Raw genomic sequence first — 18,684 nt, 5'->3', positions numbered from 1 at the left:
GATGGGTGTTGCTCCCTTATTTGAATTTTCCACAGAATGATGTGCATGCCATCAGAAAGTCCTGCAGTTCTGGTTCCCCCCTTCTCCTTGCCTCATTAACCTCCACAGTAGTTCTTGACACGTGGTTTGCTCTTCCTGCTACCTGGCCTGGAATAACAGCCTCTGCCCCATTGAATTCTATCTCCACCACAAAGAGCTTGCTTAAACAGAGGGTTACATTCTAGAAAATAGTAGCATTTTCCTGTTAAAACACATATGTTTTCTTCCTCTATGAAGAATGCCTTTTTAATTCCTCAGAAGATGGCTTCCAAATAACACTCCTATGTCATTCCCCCTAGTCCTCTTGCTAATTTAGTGTTGTCAGTTGCACAGCAGTTAGCCATTTGCTATTAATATTCTTCAGTGACTTTGGCAGGACACCATATTCTACAGTTCACCCCTCTAGAAAGGAGGATTTTTTTATAGTTGTTCAGGTAATATAAAAACACGTTTTTGAAAAACAGTTCAAATCTCCAGCTACAGCCCTCAGTCCTAACTGGCAGACAGTTATTTGATGGAGGAAGAGCATTCAAGGACTCTGGTAACTTAGAATTTGCTGGTATATTGGTTTGTGGTGCTATTCCTCCACTGGTCTTTCCCACAGTAGTAGACAATCCCATTTAAAATGCCCAATGCTTCTTTTCACATGACATTAAATCCTCTATGCTAGGTACAGGCACACTATAATTATCTGCTCTTTATTTATATTGGCTTGCATAGATTAATACTTTGTCTTGCTATTTCCCTTACAATCATAAGCAATTCTCTCTGTGATTGATCCAGCTTCTGTACTGATCCGACATGCTTTTGTAGCCAGCAGACCAGCGCATCCTTGCTGTCTGGTCTGATCACTTTGCTGAATATTACAGATTTGCGATTCGCTATTGTATTCCAATAACTTTTTGACCTGCATCAGCAATGAGATAGTTTTGTTCTAGGCTAGTCTGTACTGTCACGTCCTACACACAGATTTTTTTGTGGCTGGATGCCTGAGATGATTTTTAAATCTCTGCAAGCTTTTCCAAGTTCTCATTTCTATACACGTATTTTGGTGAAAGAAAATAGGGCAGAGGGAAATTCTAGCTTCTTCTATTCATTGATTCTCTTATCTAGTAGGAATTATGTAATGATAATTCTTTCTAAGGTTACTTTCTAAGTTGAGCACTTTCCCTGTATATTCTGATCAAGAGCAGGAAAAGAAATGCCCCCTGCGTAAACTTATGGGACTACCTATGGATGTACTGCACTCATACAACCAGGAAGCACAATTATTATGCTACAGGATTTAAGACACACCAAACTCAGTATTTGGGTAGAATACGGGAGAGATAGAGAAACCAGGCTGCAACTTCTCCACAAGAGTCAACCCTGAAGTACAAAAAGAACTCCTTGAATTGCTTGGGGAGTTGAAATAATAGTAATGGATGCACTTGGACAGAAAGACATTTGTTAACACGCTCCTATTTTCTGGCAACAGGAGTGTGGGAGCTGAAGTCAATGTAACTTCACTCTATCTGTGTTCAGGAAAAGAATACAAAAGAATCTGATTTTTTTATCTTTAAGCTGGCAGAACAGAGACTCACAGTTTCTGAGTTTTGGAAAGCCAGACATTCTTCTTAACCAAAGAATATTAAAAAAAGACAACTTGAACTCTGCTTTAGGCCCAGGAGTGTAAATCTGGAATAAGTTCACTGGTTTTGATGAGGATACTTTGGATTTACACCAGTAACTGAGAATAGAACTTGGCTCTGTGTCTTATTCTTCTGGTGGTAGTGAAAAATATGATCCAAGATGTGCAAGTGATCACAGGAGTATTCTCATACTGGTTCTACACTTAACTTTTAAATGCAGGATTTAAGACTGTGGAACAAAATCCCGCTTATACAAGAGTACCTCTAAGCAACCTGGTAAAGAGGATCTATAAAAAGAGTAGCAATTTAATGTTTATGTGGCTCTTATAACTTCCCTGTATGGGCCTGTCTTGCCTCATGAGAGGACATTCAGAGAATATTGTTGTATTTTACTTTTTTATTTATTTAAGTTTATGCATATAACACACAAAAGGTTATATACAGCAGTGGTTCGGAAAAAGGCTGTGTGATGTTGCAGGAACTGAAGAAGCCTGAATACTTTGTGTTGTAATGCCTTTACAGAGAAGTTAGCTATGGAGAAGATCATTATAGACACTGGCATTGTCAGCTTTTGAACTGCAGCATTATTCTTTCTAGCCCCAAATTGTTTTATTGCAGGTAACTGGTTTGCAGGCGAAAACATCACAAACCCAGTAAGGCTGCCTAAGCCTCATGTGCTGTTTTGACATTACCTTCTCTTTTGTGAGAACATATGTGCAAAGTCTTACAACATAAAGCTAGGACCAGTTAAATCCTTCAAAGAGTACTTTTTTTTTCCCTTTCTGATAATATTCCATACCCTGCTGCGACTTTTCATTTGTTTAGTTGCTATAATGTAAAAACTTTCTGATTCACCCTTCTTGGCATGATAAATCCACAAATACTGTGCTTTAAAATGATACACAGATGGGAAAGTTTCTAACAGGCATCAAAGTCATTAAATTTGTACTGCTTTTCCTATTGTTTGGTAATCACTGAGAGGGGTTGGATTCCTCTGTGACCTGGTTAATTGCAATGAAAATTACAGAGCATTAAAAACAAATGGGAAGATGAAAAAGAAAGTTGCAGTAGGATTTTGAAAGGAATTTCAATCTCATGGACATTTACTGTCACTTGAGTGCCCAGCTGCCTCAGGCTGCATTGGAAGTCCCATCATGGAAGCTGGAAAAAACAAAACCCTAGCTAACCCACACCTCTAAACTTTAAAAAAACATTTAAAGAAGCCATAGTCAGAGACTAAATAGAGTATGATTTCAGGCAATGCTATGCTTCTGCCCTTGGCTTTAATTGGACAAGCACATTCATGTGTTTTGGTTTTTCCTAGCAACAGAAGAGAATCGATAGAAGTGTCATCAAGCAACATGTTTTGCTCTTTATTCACTTCGATAATCCCTCTCCTCAGTTGGAAACTGTTGCCAGTGTACTTGAACTGTAATGTTGTAATCACACAATCCCTTAGACTCAGTGAGGTGATATTTAAATTTTAAAGGGATGATACAAGAAAACCCAAACACTTCTGGTGCTAAATGTTCATCAAACACGGTGTCTCTGGCTTTTCTCCCATTTCTGAATTCTGAACAGTTGAAACCAAGTGCGATTCCAGTCCAGTAATGCAATACAATATACTTGAAGGACATGAATGGCTTTGTGAAATCAATCAAATCACTTTTGAAGTTAAAATAAATAGATCCTTTCAGACACATTCTAACCTAGTTTACTCCAAGCCAACAAATACATCTTCAATTTTTTTTTAATTGTTTGGTACTTCTTTTAGCCTTCATTTTCCATTATTCTCTCATAAGAAACTGGGATAAATGAATAGACTGACTAACATGGGCTTCTTTTTAGGCAGAGAACTACACCTCGATGCTGTAAAAGAAGTGACTAAACACGTCTCGTTGGGCATAATGAACAGGCCTTTAACTGATGTCATTAAAGATGATACATTTAGTTATGTCTACTTTCTAATGAAGAGTATGTTCAGTGACACAGATTGCACATGTGTTTTATATGATATTTCTTGAGAGTTATTTACATGAAAGTCCATTACTATTCTGGATTCTCTTTATAGTTTTGGGGACTTTCCCAAATGGGATTTTTACATGCTTAATGCCTACAGAACCATAAGCACTGCACAGTTACAGCAAAATGTGTACAACTTCCTGGGTGATGAAAGTGGGACATGGGTGAAACCATAAACACAAATTACTTCAATATGCCGGTCTGGTTTTCTTTGGTCTTTCTTTTGCTCTGTTCATAGAAAAGATCCACAGAGTAGATGCAAGTATTTCGGTTTAATGCCCTCAGTGGTTTTGGGAACACAAAGAATTTTTATCAGTGTTCTGTGTTCTGCTCATGGTAAGGAAGAAGTATTTCTAGGAGTTGACAAAGCTCTTATCCATGATTCTTCTGTAATAATGACACAAGACTGAAAGGTTTTGTCACTGCTATGATGATTGACAACTGTAGGGCTGCACATTAAGAAATCTGAGATAGTCCAGTGGTGAAATATCTTAAGTCTACAAGGGAAAACTGTTTCTCCAGAACCTTTAACCCATATTGATCTATGTGCTCAGACTGTAGCACAGGCAATTTTATTGTTTACTTGTTTATTGGATATGTGTTTATTCAATTTTTTTTCTATCAGTATAGATATTAAACACCACATTGGGTAGCAGCTGATAGTGGAATTAGTAGCACTGCTTGCAATACATGTTTCAGTATGTCTGTATTCAGTTAAAGACTAGTGGAATCAGAATAAATTCACCAATAAATATCATCATGATTGATAACCGATCATTTGCCATTTAGACAGAGGAACACATCATGAGAAAAAATGGACATATATTGTATTTGCACTTAAAATACTAATCCTTAACATATTGATGGGCCTTCCAAAATTCTTCAGTTAGAGCTTTGTCCCATTAGCCTGACAGTTCTCATTAAAATAGGATACCAGCTTTTACTACATGTTCTGAAAGCAAAAAAATAGGACACAGTAAGGCTAAGGTAAATACCTTGTTTCATTGTCAGACGTTCCACTGCTAGAAAATGTTATTGATATTAAGAAGAAAACCACAAATCATACCAAATACTTTTGTTTAGAAAGAGATGTCCAAGAAGTTCAGATATGTTGAACCTGCTTCCTCAGAAGACTGTTTAGACAGCTACTTTTAATTTTACAAGATTTGCAACTGTCTTAGCATAAGGCATTTCGGAAATTCAGTAATAAACAACAGTAACTTCAAAAAGACTAAACAGCACAAGTAATTAAGCATACTTAATTAATTTTACTGTTGATTTCCCAAGATTTATAATGGTCTAGAGAGACATATAAAACCCCTGAAACTACAAGGTCAGGCAATTAATAAACCTTAAAATGTAGATCTATTGCTATAGAAAAGTTATTTCACTTCTGAGTTGGTAGAGTATTTATGGCAACTCAAGCACCGGCTCAGCAGGAGTATTTTTAATGTCTCATTGCTGAAAACATTCTTAATTCAAAAGTCCAAATTTGTTATCCTTCACACTGCACAGCTGACATCAGTCAGGGTGTTGTAATCCATGGTTTGACATGAGATGCTTTGAATGTCTTGGGAGTATGGAAAAAGCTGTGTGACTAAATCTTTACCTTCTCTTAGGTAAGTCTTTCAGGCACCGTTTTGGCATTACATCAGCAAAGCCTAGGTTGACAGTCATGACCAGGCTAGTAGGAGGCTTTTCTTCCTTCTTCTTCTTTTCTTCTTTTCTGGTGCGTGTGTAGCCACATTGATTCATCTGTCTCTTCTTCAGTCTCCCAAACAATCAAGGCAAAACAAAGAAAAGAAACAAAACTTGTGACACATGTGAGAAGGCTGGTTGGACTTTTAACCTCATTTATTTGTATTCATTTGGTTATTCCTTCACAGCAGGAATTGTCTCCTTCCCAAGCTAGTACAAGATGCAACTCGAGGGGGCCTTTGGGAATGACTGCCATCAATCCTAAAATAACAAGTGCTGAGTTTGATCCAGAATGGTGTGTTTGCAGAAAATATGCACCAAATTGTCTCAGTTTCCAAACTTACTGCGGTTAGCAGACTAAAAGGCAAAATCTTTCCATTTCTTCACTCCACAACTAAACAAAAATTTTTAAATGGCTTTCAGTAGGACTAGTAGGCAAATTTTATAGCTCTCAAGATATGATACAACAAAGCTGAACTATGCAACAGCTTCAAATATTTAGATGCATTTCTATATAGATCTGAGAAGCCTCCAATTGCTTGATGGTTTCAACTGGTTTCTGTCATCTAACTTGTTCTTGATGATACCTAGGGTAGATCAGTATAGAAATGCCCTAACAAATTTTGTATGTTAAATTAAATATATCGATATGAAAAAGTTACTATATTATATAGACCAAAAGCTGTTGCACAACTTAAATAATTTTCCTGCAATTTCTACAATGAATCTATTCTGCAATTTACATTTCTTCTGCTAATTCTTCCCTTTCAGGGTTTCCAAATTCCTCATTGATTTTGTAGCTATTTTACCCACTTGTGACAAGTCATGACACTTTCAGACACTGGTAACTAGTAAGCAAAGCTACCCAGTGTGGCACCCAGGATTTACCACAGTAAATGATGCAATGGTGTGAGATCCTTTCTCTTCTCTGCCAGGGTGCAACCAAAGTCACCACCACAACTTGCTAACAGCCACTGTGGGGCTTGCAGGGGTGGCTGCATGGGACAAACTCTTACAGGTGTGTGAGACTCACACATCTCAGATGTTGTCGGTCGTGTTACATGAGACCTTCTGGTCTGCGTTCTCCAAGTCTGCCTCCTGTCTCCTCCTCCTCCTCCAGTCTCCTCCTCCTGGTTTTTCCAGCTTGTTCCCTTGCCTGTTGTGCTCCAAGTTTCAGTTGCCATTCTGTTGATTTGGCTGCAGTTAGCAGGATTTATGACTGTCTTATACGAGCCCTGAGAGGTAGCTTTGTTGGTGGGAATAATTCTCTCCCTATGTCCCTTAATTGTTGCTAATAATTGTTTTGTTTTCATAATAGCTCTACGTCAGATTTTCTGTGGGGAGGTTACCAATAATGCTGCATGCCCTGAGGAGTTCATGTGTATGCTCTCCTGCTGTGTCAACTTTTTACTCATTGTTGGTAAACAGATCTTGTCTGGGACAAGTGTGACCTGAAAGATGACATGTGGTGCATTGATGCTTATCTGGATTTTAGGAAAATGCATGACCAGTTGAAGTCAGTTCCATATCTGTGACTGCTGGTGATATCAGGTTCCTCTCACATGCTGTCTCCACTGCATGAGCAGTTAAAGCCAAACTGCTTCAAGGTGCAGGCCAGATTACAGCAGTGCTATTTAATTTCCTATCCAGCATTTAGCTCCCAAAATTTTCCTTGTGGATTGCTCCAAATTGCCAGTCCAACCACGTGATTCAATGTGCAGCCAGCTGGCCAGAGTACACTCAGAGCCTGGTCAATATTTGGAAAGAAGTACATATGCTGCCTGATTTCAGCTGACATAATGGAATATCCATAAATACAACATGATTTTTGAGGATGTTAAGCACCTGGTCATTTTTTAGATTGGTTACCAATGATCTTAGTCTATCCATCAAACAAATTAAAGGGCTTCTACAAAAGCAAATCAGAAAACAAGATAGTGGAAAACTGTCTCAAGTACTTTGCTGATGGTCCAAGTTCTCAACAGAAGCAACAAAAATTGGAGATAAAGGACATTAATATGAACTGGTTGCAGGATAGAATTTATGTATTCCCACAAAGATGTCTCTCCGGCTATTTAGGGAGGCTTAGGTCCTCATTCTCTCTCTGCTATTCTGTCTGACCTTTCATACTCCAGTGAGTTGGGCACTTTGGGCAAGATCAACCTTGTGCCAGAAGGAAAAGAAGATGTAGAAAAAAAAGACCAACATTCCAAGGGAGGATTACTCACTTCTGCTGCCTGATTTTCTCTTGTTTATTTATGAATTTACAGAAGTATATGTTAATTTCTGTTCTACTTTGGAGTTTGAGTTTGGTTCACTTGCTTTTGTAGGATCTTAAGATGCTGATCTTAACTTTCACTTAGCAGAACTGAGTTTTTTGAGTGTAAAACTTTCAGAGTTTGCTTCCCAGTCAGTCATACAGGAAGTTATCCAGGAAGCTGCAACTGAGTCACAGGAATTATGAAAATATGAAAGAATAACTATAAACTCTGAAGAATTGTGAAATGATATCTCATGACCCTAGATTAGCAACAGAAGGAAGTTCTATATAATTAAATTTAAAAAAATATATATTTGATCTACCTCCATGTTGGCGGCAAGTTGAATATGAGTCAGCAGTGCCCTGGCAGCCAAGAGGGCCAACTGTGTCCTAGGGGCCATCCGGCAAAGTGTCGCCCGCTGGCTGAGGGGGGTGGTTGTCCAGCTCTGCTCTGCACTAGGGCACCCTCACCTTGAATATTGTGCACAGTTTTGGCCACCACGATGTAAGAAAGATATTAAGCTATTGGAAAACATCCAAAGGAAAGCAACAAAGATGGTGAAGGGCCTTGAGGGGAAGCCGTATGAGGAGGGGCTGAGGTCATTTGGTCTGTTCAGCCTGGAGAAGAGAAGAGGAGACTGAGGGGAGACCTCATTGCAGTCTGCAACTTCCTCGTGAGGGGAAGAGGAGAGGCTGACATTGATCTCTTCTCTGTGGTATCCAGTGATAGGACTGGGAGGAATGGCCTGAAGTTGTGTCAGGGGAGGTTTAGATTGGATATTAGAAAAAGGTTCTTCACCTGGAGGGTGGTTGGGTACTAGAACAGGTTCCCCAGGGCAGTGATCACAGCACCAAGTCACAGAGGTCAAGTTTTTGGGTGATACTCTCAGGCACATGGTGTGACTCTCGGGGATGGTCCTATGTAGGGCCAGGAGTTGGACTCCATGATCCCTGTGGGTCCCTTCCAACTCAGCATATTCTGAGATTCTGTGATAAATAAAACTAACTAGGGGCAAAATGTCCCTAATTGGGTTTGTTTAGATGTGTAGTGATCCTCATGTATGGAAAAATAACACAGAGAACAGAAAGGAACCTGAAAAAAGTGCAGTAAGGTCCTCTGTAATCTGTCAATGAACAGTTATACCTGGCATGAATATACATCTCACCTGCTGTCTCACAGCAGGTGAACATGTTTCTCACAGCAGGTGAACATGTTTCTCACAGCAGGTGAACGTGTTTCTGTGCTACACCAGGAACTTGACTGCAGGAGGTTAGTCCTGTCATATGGAATGAGCCACACTAAATTAATGATGAATATGAATGGATTTTGTAGATTGAAACTAGGTGTACTGAGCTCCTGCTGCTGACACTATGCATATTTCGGAGGCATTGCATTTAATTTGGAGTAATTGTAGTTTGTGCTCTTGGACTGTTGGATCACAGTGATTAGAACACAGAATCATGAAGTTATAGAATGGTTTGGGTTAGAAGGAACCTTTTAAGGTATTTAGCCCAACCCCCTTGTAGGCTGGACATTAGCAGCATTTTTTTTTCTTTTCAATTTTTTTTTTTGAATTCAGCTTGTGTCTTAGTACTACTTCACAATGCGAACCCAAGCATGGTAGTGGGAGACAACCCAAAGAGCCATGTAGCAAATTCGTGAGACCACTGAAAAAGATCAGACTCCTGCAGATATCCTGTGACAAAAAATATGCCTAGCCTAGATTATTACAGTATTATTTCCATATACTTTTGATTCTAATTTTTCTAGTTAATGAAATGCAAAATATTTTAAATCTTGTCTACACTCTCAAAAACAAAACCACTTAGCTCCTTTGAACCTTCATAGTTGTCTAGCTTCCCCTTATTTTATATACTACAGCTTGCAAAAAGATTACAGCAGTAAAAGGAAAAAGTGACTTCCAAACAACATTGTGGGCTTCATGGGCCTCTGTCCTACTTTGGACACCTCTTGACCTGGTTTATGAACTGAAAATAGCAGGAAAGTGAGATGTAGACATCGGGCCTGAGAACAGCTGAGCAGATGCTGTGCAACAGAACTATGCAGCAATTACTAATTTTCTTGTCATAGGTATCTTGGGCTTTCCATGCCACAGCCACTTGTCTTACCCTTTAACTAGTATTTAAATCATATTTATTAATCAGCCTGCTTATAGGGTAGGAAATTCATTAATAAAATCCTGGCCCAACTCTCAGTGACCTCAATGCACAGATTTTACTCATGTCTTGAAAAAGGCAATGACTTAGGTATCACTCGCTTCCCTAAATACAAAGAGATTATGCTATTAAATTACCTCATCACTTTTATATTAATGTGGGATTTATTTATTTATAAGGCAGAATAGAAACATGAATGTTGTAACACAGCTGAGAAATAAAAGCAGACTGAATGTCTTTCAGTAAATACATTTACTTTAATTCATGACTCAGGCCTAATTCTTGTCATTATTTTGTTAAAATAAATTCTAAAGAAAATAAGATTACAATGATAAAAACAACATCTCTTACCAATGAGTACCTAGAGCACCCATGCAAACAGTTAGACTGTCTGCCTGCTCTGCCAGCTAAATACCATCTCAGCTTAATTTTTTACTATTATTTCCAAAACTATCCTTGAATTTTGATCTGGAACAGCTCATACCCCAAACAATGTCTTAGACTTCCCTAACAAAAAGAAATAATTAAATTACAAGAAAAATAAGCAATTTGATCATTCCCATGATTAAAACTTATTTTTGCTTGTAATCTACATTCAGGAGATCTCTTCTGTCATGAATCCTTTGTTGATATGAGTCTGAGTTGCTTGAAGTAAGAGATTTCTCAATTACAAAGCAGAAGTATTAAAAATGAAAAGTTTTTGGTCAGGAAATATAATTTCATTGAAAGTAAATTGTTCCTTGGGAAGGAACAGTATATTTTTTGATCTAGAAATAAAAATAATTCTGAAATTTTTATGACATAGTGTGGTGGGGGAAAAAAAGAGTTTTCCCCCTAGAGTTATAAAATGGTAACCCCCCAGGGGGTGATGTCCCTTACGGTTGAGCCAATGAACGCTTCTGCAAAATATAAACATATCACCCAGATCGGAAAAGAAGATTATGTTTGTAATGTATTATAATATTTATTTGTACAGTCATTGTAATATAGTCCCTTCCTCCCATTTTGAGTCTTGTGTTTTTGTCTGGAAAACCCATCTCACACTGGGTAGAGATGAGGGAGGGGTGCTTGGACTTGGGAATTGGATTTTAGGGCTCTCAAACCATTACACATAGATTATGGGCAATTTTAATTTTTTACTCCAATATCTGTACAGGCATAATAAATCTACAGTAATTTGTAAGTTTATGACATTTAATGGTATGTAAGTGGTCAGCACTAATAAGTGGTGCTTGCTAGTGTCAACTCCATGCATAAATTTGAGAAGGTATCTCAAAGAACGAGGAACAATTAAAATCTAACTTTACATGTAGTAGCCTGCTACACTGGCTTTTTTTTGTGTCAGTTAAGATAAGTTGAGACTATTAAACAGTGATAATTTTACATGTTTATTTGAGGATGAAATGATTTACATTTAAAAAGGCCTGTGACTATGCTCTTTATAACATAGGATCACTGTCTCAATTATAGATGTCTACAATAGGTGAGATAAATCCCACCTCAACAGGCGAAACAATTAGGATGTACATATTGCCATTTTACAGCCCTTCAGCTTTTCCCAGCTTTCTGCCTCTAGAAAACTAGGTTATTTAGAGCAAAACTGCCTCTTCCACTAGTGTTTTTCAAGCTGCATACAGTGATTTAGTCACTTGCATATTGACACGTCAATGGCAGGGAAAAGAATGAAAAATTCCTGTTTTTTTTCATGTAGCTTTTATAAAGTTGGTATACATAGTTACAGTCTTGTAATGTATTTAAGATGATTTTATGAGAAAAGAGTGTGATTGCTTATCACAGGAGAAATAAATAGAAAAAACCTTAATCTGGCAATTTTTTAAAAAAAGAAATAAGAGCAGTACTATCTTACAATTTTGCCTCTTTAGTTAGTTAATACTGGTAGATCACTAGTAGAACTTTAGTGACCATTCTGAATAGAGAATAGGATAGAACAGGATATTTCAGTTGGAAGGGACCTACAACAATCTGACCATTTCAGGTGATGCTGGCCAAAAGCTAAAGTATGTTGTTAATGGCAGTGTCCAAATGCCTTTTAAACACTGACAGGTTTGGAACATTGACTACCTCTCTAGAAAGCCTGTTCAGTGTTTGTACACCCGCCCTGTAAATAAATGCTTCCTGGTGTCCAATCTATTCCTCCCCACATGCTTCCTTGAACCATTCCCATGTGTCCTATCACTGGATACAAGGAAGAAAAGATCAGCATCTCCCTCTCCACTTCCCCTCCTCAGGAAGTGGTAGTGAGCAATGTTGTAGTGAGTCACTCCTTAGCCTCCTTTGCTCCCAACTAGACCATCCCATGAAAATGTACAGTTCAGGAAAAAAAATCAGAAAAATGAAAGGAAAATAAAATTAAACTATTTGCTTTGTCTTTCCCTTGAGGCAGCAGATAATCATGAGATTATTCCAAAAGTACAAAAGCAGTTCAAACGTGAGGGTCTGTGGGTCCTTGTGCATGCCTGTTGTTCTTAAATGCTTACTAATCCTTTTCCATTCTTGTGAAACTAGTTCTCTCTAAAATTTCCTCTCTAGTTCCAGACTTCTTAAATCACCACTAACCAGTTTCCATTAGGACCTACAGCAAGAGAACTGTAGTAGTATTTTTCTTTTAGGATCTGAAAATTAGAGATTTCCCAGGCCCATCCTGTGTAAGTTTTTAGCCATCTTATTAAGCAGTGAAGCCTAGAAGAAGGGGCTCATAAGAAAGGACAACTTTTCCAACATTTTTGAAATGAAAAATACATTTCAAATATATGACTCAGTTATGGTCCAGCAAATAGTATATTTTCAGGGTTTTTTTTACTATACCATGAAATCCCTGAATGTAAAAGTAGTTACTGAAGCTAGATCTATAACCAGTTGCAGTTTCTGTCGAGATGCCATGAGAATGAGAGTTCTTAGGTCTAATTAGGAAATGAACAGAAACTTGAATGTTTAAATGGCACTCAGGAGAGTTAAATGCCTAATTTTCCTGACTGTATAATGAAGTTGGGATGTCAGCTTAAAAATCATTCTGATATTGTTAAAAATTTTATCATAAATCTTTAAAAGTTACTGCTTAGATGTGGCAGTAGTAGATGTCTCATAAATACGAATGTCAAACTAGCAGAATAGATCAAATTAGAAGATACAGTGAGGCATAATTTTAAGGATATTTTTAAATATTGTCCAAAAAAGACATGCAAAGTAGGTATGCACAGATACATATTCCCCACTATTTGATGGCTTATAGAATCAAAGAAAACTTTAGGTTGAAAAAGAACTTTAAGTTCTTTGAGTCCAAATGTAAACACAGCACTGCCAGGTCTACCATTAAACCATGTCACTAAGTGCTACACCTACACGTCTTTTGAATGACTCTATGGATGGTGACTCCACCACTTACCCAGGCAGCCTGTTCCAGTGCTTGACAAACTTTCTGGTGAAGGTTTTTTTCCTTATATCCAGTATAAACTTCCCCTGGTACAGCTCAAGATCATTTCCTCTTATTCCATCACTAGTTGCCTGGGAGAAGACATTGACCCCCCCTGGCTATAGCCTCCTTTCAGGTGGCTGTAGAGAGCAATAAGGTCTCCCTTGAGCCTCCTTTTCTCCAGGCTAAATAACACCAGTTCCCTCAGATGCTCCTCATAAGGTTTACTCTCTAGACCCTTCACCAGCTTTGTTGCCCTTTTCTGGACATACTCTGGTACCTCAATGTCTTTCTTGTCATGAAAGGCCCAAAATTGAACACGATTCAAGGTGCGGCATCACCGGTGCTGAGTACGGAGGGACAATCACTCCCCTAGGACTATAGGTCACTTAATTGCTATTCATCCGTAGCAGTTGGTAAGATGCAGAAAAGCTATATGACCGTCAAGCTTTTTTTCCAAATGTTCATATGATTTAGCCAAAAATCATGTTTAAAAATAACACTATTGTTTTGAAAAATTAGTATTTGTAGTATAATTTTCAGTTTCTAAAAATGTAGATTGCTTTGTGTTTGTAAAATGTAAAACACATTTTGAAATTGTAGTATTCAGTGTTGTTGCACTGTTCTTTCTCTTGTGATTTATTGCACCAGTGCTGGTCTGTACCTATAGAATTGTCAATTAGCCAGGTATTCTGCTATGCTGGTTTTTTAAATTTCATGAACTTGTTAAGGATTTAATAACCTTTATGTGTGCCTTAATATCAACACAGTGTAAACAGAGAGTAACATCTTGACTGCCAGCATGTATTTTGGATGTGTATTAGTAAATATACTAGTAGGCAAAAGAAATTCTTCCTAAGTGAAATAACTGCTGAAAAAAGCTATGTGAAAACCCAAATCACTAGGGAAAGCAAACTGGTTAAAAAGGCGTGCCTTTCACACAACATTCTGTGCTGCAAGTTAAAATATGAGCATTGTGCAGTTCCTGCAGTGTTACAATCCATGAGTTCATGCCCAGTGACTTGGGATAGCATTTCCTCACATCTGTTCCTTCCTTATATGTTTGCCAAAAACGTTGAAAGAAATTGTTTGAAACCACTTAAATACTTGCATTATTGTTTGTTTTTGTTTTTTAAAATAAACCTTTTTCACATTAATGGTCTATTTAAACATGACACGGGCTGTCATAATTCAAACTGCAGTCTAGTTTTCCCATGATGTGTCTCATACCACTGTGATTTTTTTTTCTTGAAAGCATAGCTTGCAAAGAAGTGATCTTCACGGGTGAAGATAATTGTTTGTAATAGGAAAATCATGGAGAAAAACCATAATAGCTGTCTTTTTGAAAAAGGGGAAAAAACAATACTCCCTCAAACCTGAACAGAAACTTTCAATTAAAGTATTTGTCCCAACGACAAGAATAGTCCAAACAAATAATCCTGATTGTACAAGGAAAAAATTCAGACTGATGTGATGGTAGTCAACCAATACTTTTAAATCACTATAGCAATTTGCACTCTTTTCTGAACTACATTAGGAACTTATTGTTCTAATAGCTTCTGTTTACATCTTCTTTGCTACACTTCACTGTAAGACAAAGATACTCTGCATTCTTATGCACAAACTCTTTCATTGCCTTCTTTATGCCTGAGTTGACTCCCTTCACTCCTTTATTTCAGGCTATGTAAGGCATTTTTGCCCCCTGTTGTCTAGTACACATTAAGGACCTTGGACTGGGGCTGTTTCTGCAAACGTATATGTATTTTCAGTTGTCTTGGGGAATTTGTTTATTCATAGTGTCAAATTCTGGAATTTAATTGTTTATCATCATCCAAAATTCTGATTTACCACAGTGAGGACAGTGTTCAGGCCCTTTTATATGTGGACTGTACTGTTTTAAATTAAAAGGTGTGGGCCTCAAGTGGATAGCTGTCTGGTTTTAAAGGCTGTAGGCATTTGTCTGTGCACACATATGTGCTACACCTCTTGTAGTGCTAAAGATGAATACAAGGTTGCTAACCTATTTGTCTGAACTCAACTATTTGTCTCAACTCAGACAAAATATCAGTGGCAATGCTTAAGACAGGATCTCATAATAAGGGTCCTGAATACGGGTCTTGCACGCTCCACTATTACTTTTTCAATAAAAGCCTTGGCAAAAGAGTACACCTAAATCAGAGGAATATGGAAGAGTCTTCATTTGTATGATTACAGTATTACTACGGCTTTTGTGTAAGGGTTGTACAATTTAAAGCACGTCTATCTCAATAATCTTTTTTTTGGAACTGTGGGGTTTTTTATAACAGTTGTATCCTGTATTGGCTAGTAAGGTTTAAAATAACAGCTGAGACAGGTAACCTAGATTTTCCATTTTATTGGCAATAAGAGTTCAGGCATTTAGAACTGAAACCAGCCTGCTAACTTGACTTGAAACCCTTGTGATGTTGACTTAGCTGCTGTTTTAGCCAAGGTATGTTAAGGGTTTTTTCTGTTCTTTTTATGTACTGTGAACATACGTTATGACTGAAGATCAGAGAGAACATATATCACATGGAAGAAGGAATGGAACTACAGATGCTGAGAGTTCAAATTTGTGTTGCCATAGATTGTGAAACTATGGAAATAACTTACCATTTCTTATTGGATTTTTACAATTGCATATGTCACATGGGAAGTTCTCATGAGGAGATTTTTTTCCCTTTTCAGTGGTGTTAAGATAAATAAAAATAAAGATACTGCTTTCACTAAAATGCAACTGTCATAACAGAGACAGATGTTTGAGAGAAGAGATTGCAAAATGAAAGAAACAGTTAGAATAAGAGAAGTGCACAGGTACACATAGGGCTGGACTACAAAGTATGTTTCATTCCAAGGTTAGATATATAGTTACGTAGAGTCTTTCTGCAGAGTAAAAAAAACCCCAACTTATTTTCAGTGACAAATTCAAACCAATGGTGAACAAGTGTTCAACAGTTGTTCAATGCCAGGCTGGAGGGAGCTCTGAGCAACCTGGTGTAGTGAAAGGTGTCCCTGCCCACATCACAGGGTCGGAACTAGATGATCTTTAACACCTTCCAACCCAAACCATTCTATGATTCTATTATTCTAAGTAAAGGCTCACCTGAGTGACATCTCAATACAATAGCTCTATATATGTGAAAACACCAGAAACCCCGAAAGTCAGGAATGTTGTAGTTTTAATTGTTTTAACTGTTGAGTGAGAAAAAGGAGAATTCGACTTCACTGTCTGTCATTCTCAGTTTGAGAACTGTAAACATGTCTAAACATCATTTAGAAAATGATTAACATCTATGCATGACAGAAGACTCTAACCACTAGAAAAATACTAGATAATGGTCAGTGCTATCAACTGAGGGAGGTTATAGCCTGTGGTCTTTGGCTTTCAAATGGTAGATATTTGAACTCTACTGCCTTGCAATTTTAGCAGAAATACGCCCATGTCTTATGACTACTTTCAAAGCTGTCTAAGTACAGGCTCTGGCAAGTAAAACTACTTTCACCTGGCAGCATAGGTCCACTATTCTAAATATACTGTGTAGTCCTTTCTTTATTATGGCCTCTTGCTAATTTCAGTACAGGAGCCTTGTTCTTCCTGCTAATCTTCACCATATGCAAATGAACAATGTAGGACGTCTCTGCCTCTAACTAATGTGTTAGAGACATTCTCAGAGGGAAGGTGAGGTTGGAAGCAGGTCTAATAATTTCAGGGTACAACAATGGAAACATTAGATCATCTCAAATTGCCATAATATTTTCTTAACTTGCTTTTCCAGCTGGCTTAGATTCTTTGTTTTAGCTCTGTGGAACTCAGATTCGTCTTGAGCCTGAATGCACTGATGAGTTCCCGTCCATTTATTATTACAAATGGTTACTTTTTAGAGGAAAAACAGTGACTAGGAGAAACATTACAGAAATGTTTTCTTAACTCTGGTACACCTTGGGAAATCCAGGTTCAGGTGAAACTTTAACCTTCTGTTTTCAGCGAAAGGTGGGAGCATTTCAATTCTACTGACTTCTGTTATTTTCACATTTCTTTAAAAAATCCCTCTGTGGGATAGAATAAATTCTGTGTGTCTCCAAATAGAGTTATGTGGATTATGTGTGCTGTTTTTCCTAGTATTTCATCAGGCTCATTATTAACATTAGACATCAAAGGAGTACCCAAAACAGAGCAAACTGTAACAGCTGTGAAGATGCACATTTCTGTATACTGGCAGGCTAGTTTGTGAATTATACTTTTTAAGTAACCTCAGTAAAATGTGTGCTTTGGGAAAAAAATGGCCACATGTCTGGGTTTTTTTCAAAGTTTTTAAGCTTCATTCTCCTCTTACATTCCTGAAGTAATGGAAACGGTGCAAAATATCACAGGCCGAGAGATTATAATAGAATCTTGTAGATTCTAGATTTCTAGAAGAAATGTGCTTGAGATATTTAAAAAATTGAAAATTACAGCCAGAGTAGTTCCTGCAGTGCATGGGAGTTACTGGCAAGCTGAAACAAACTCAGAAGGTCACCTAAATATTTGTGGTGCTGGAAAACATGGCATGAGAGGAGAAGCTGTAGAAGAAAAGGTCAGTGGGCACAAAATCCTCCACTGCTTAAAAGAGGTCATAGGAAAGTCAGGGACAGACTCTCCCCAAGTTGTGCAGTGAAGAGGCAAGAGGCAGAGGTCACAAATTGAACAAGGGAATTACTTTGAGATAAAGAAGAAAAAAATAAAAAGAAGATGATAGTGGTCTGGAAGCCACCTGATCCCACCCCTTGCTCATATTAAGGTTATCCTAAAGTTAGAGCAAGTTCCATGTTCAAAAATCAAGATCAGGCATCAAACTCCAGCTACTAGGGGATGGAGCACATCTCCACAGCCTCTCTGGCTACCATGGGTACCCATGGAACTTCAGCTCAAGTTAAAATTTCTTTTATGCTGTCTGTGAAAAAGTTTGTGCTTGATCCGGTACCTAAAAGAGGACTACAAGAAAGATGGAGATAGACTTTTTACAAGGAGGTGTAGTGATAGGACAAGGGGGAATGGCTATAAACTGAAAGACAGTAGGTTTAGATTAGGTATTAAGAAGACATTCTTACTGTGAGATTGGTGAGGCCTTGGAACAGATTGTCCAGAGAAGTTGTGGGTGCCCCATTCTTGGAAGTGTTCAAGGCCAAGTTGGATGGGGCACTGAGAAACCTGGCCTAGTGGAAGTTGTGTCTGCCCATGGCAGGGGGGTTGCAACGAGATGGTCTTTAGAGTACTGTCCAACCCAAACCATTTTATGATTATGACATCTGCTCTTTTTTTATGGACTATGCACTTTTTCTGTGCACTATAGACAGTGCATTTGTAGGGATATAGCTCATCAGAGCTTTCTTGTGGATCAAACTGAGTTCTAGAACTCCTGCAGGGTCAA

The sequence above is a fragment of the Pipra filicauda genome, unplaced genomic scaffold (genome assembly GCF_003945595.2).
Source record: "Pipra filicauda isolate LSUMZ 115617 unplaced genomic scaffold, ASM394559v2 scaffold157_size4220110_pilon, whole genome shotgun sequence".
NCBI lineage: Eukaryota > Metazoa > Chordata > Aves > Passeriformes > Pipridae > Pipra > Pipra filicauda.
This window is presented reverse-complemented; position numbering follows the sequence as displayed.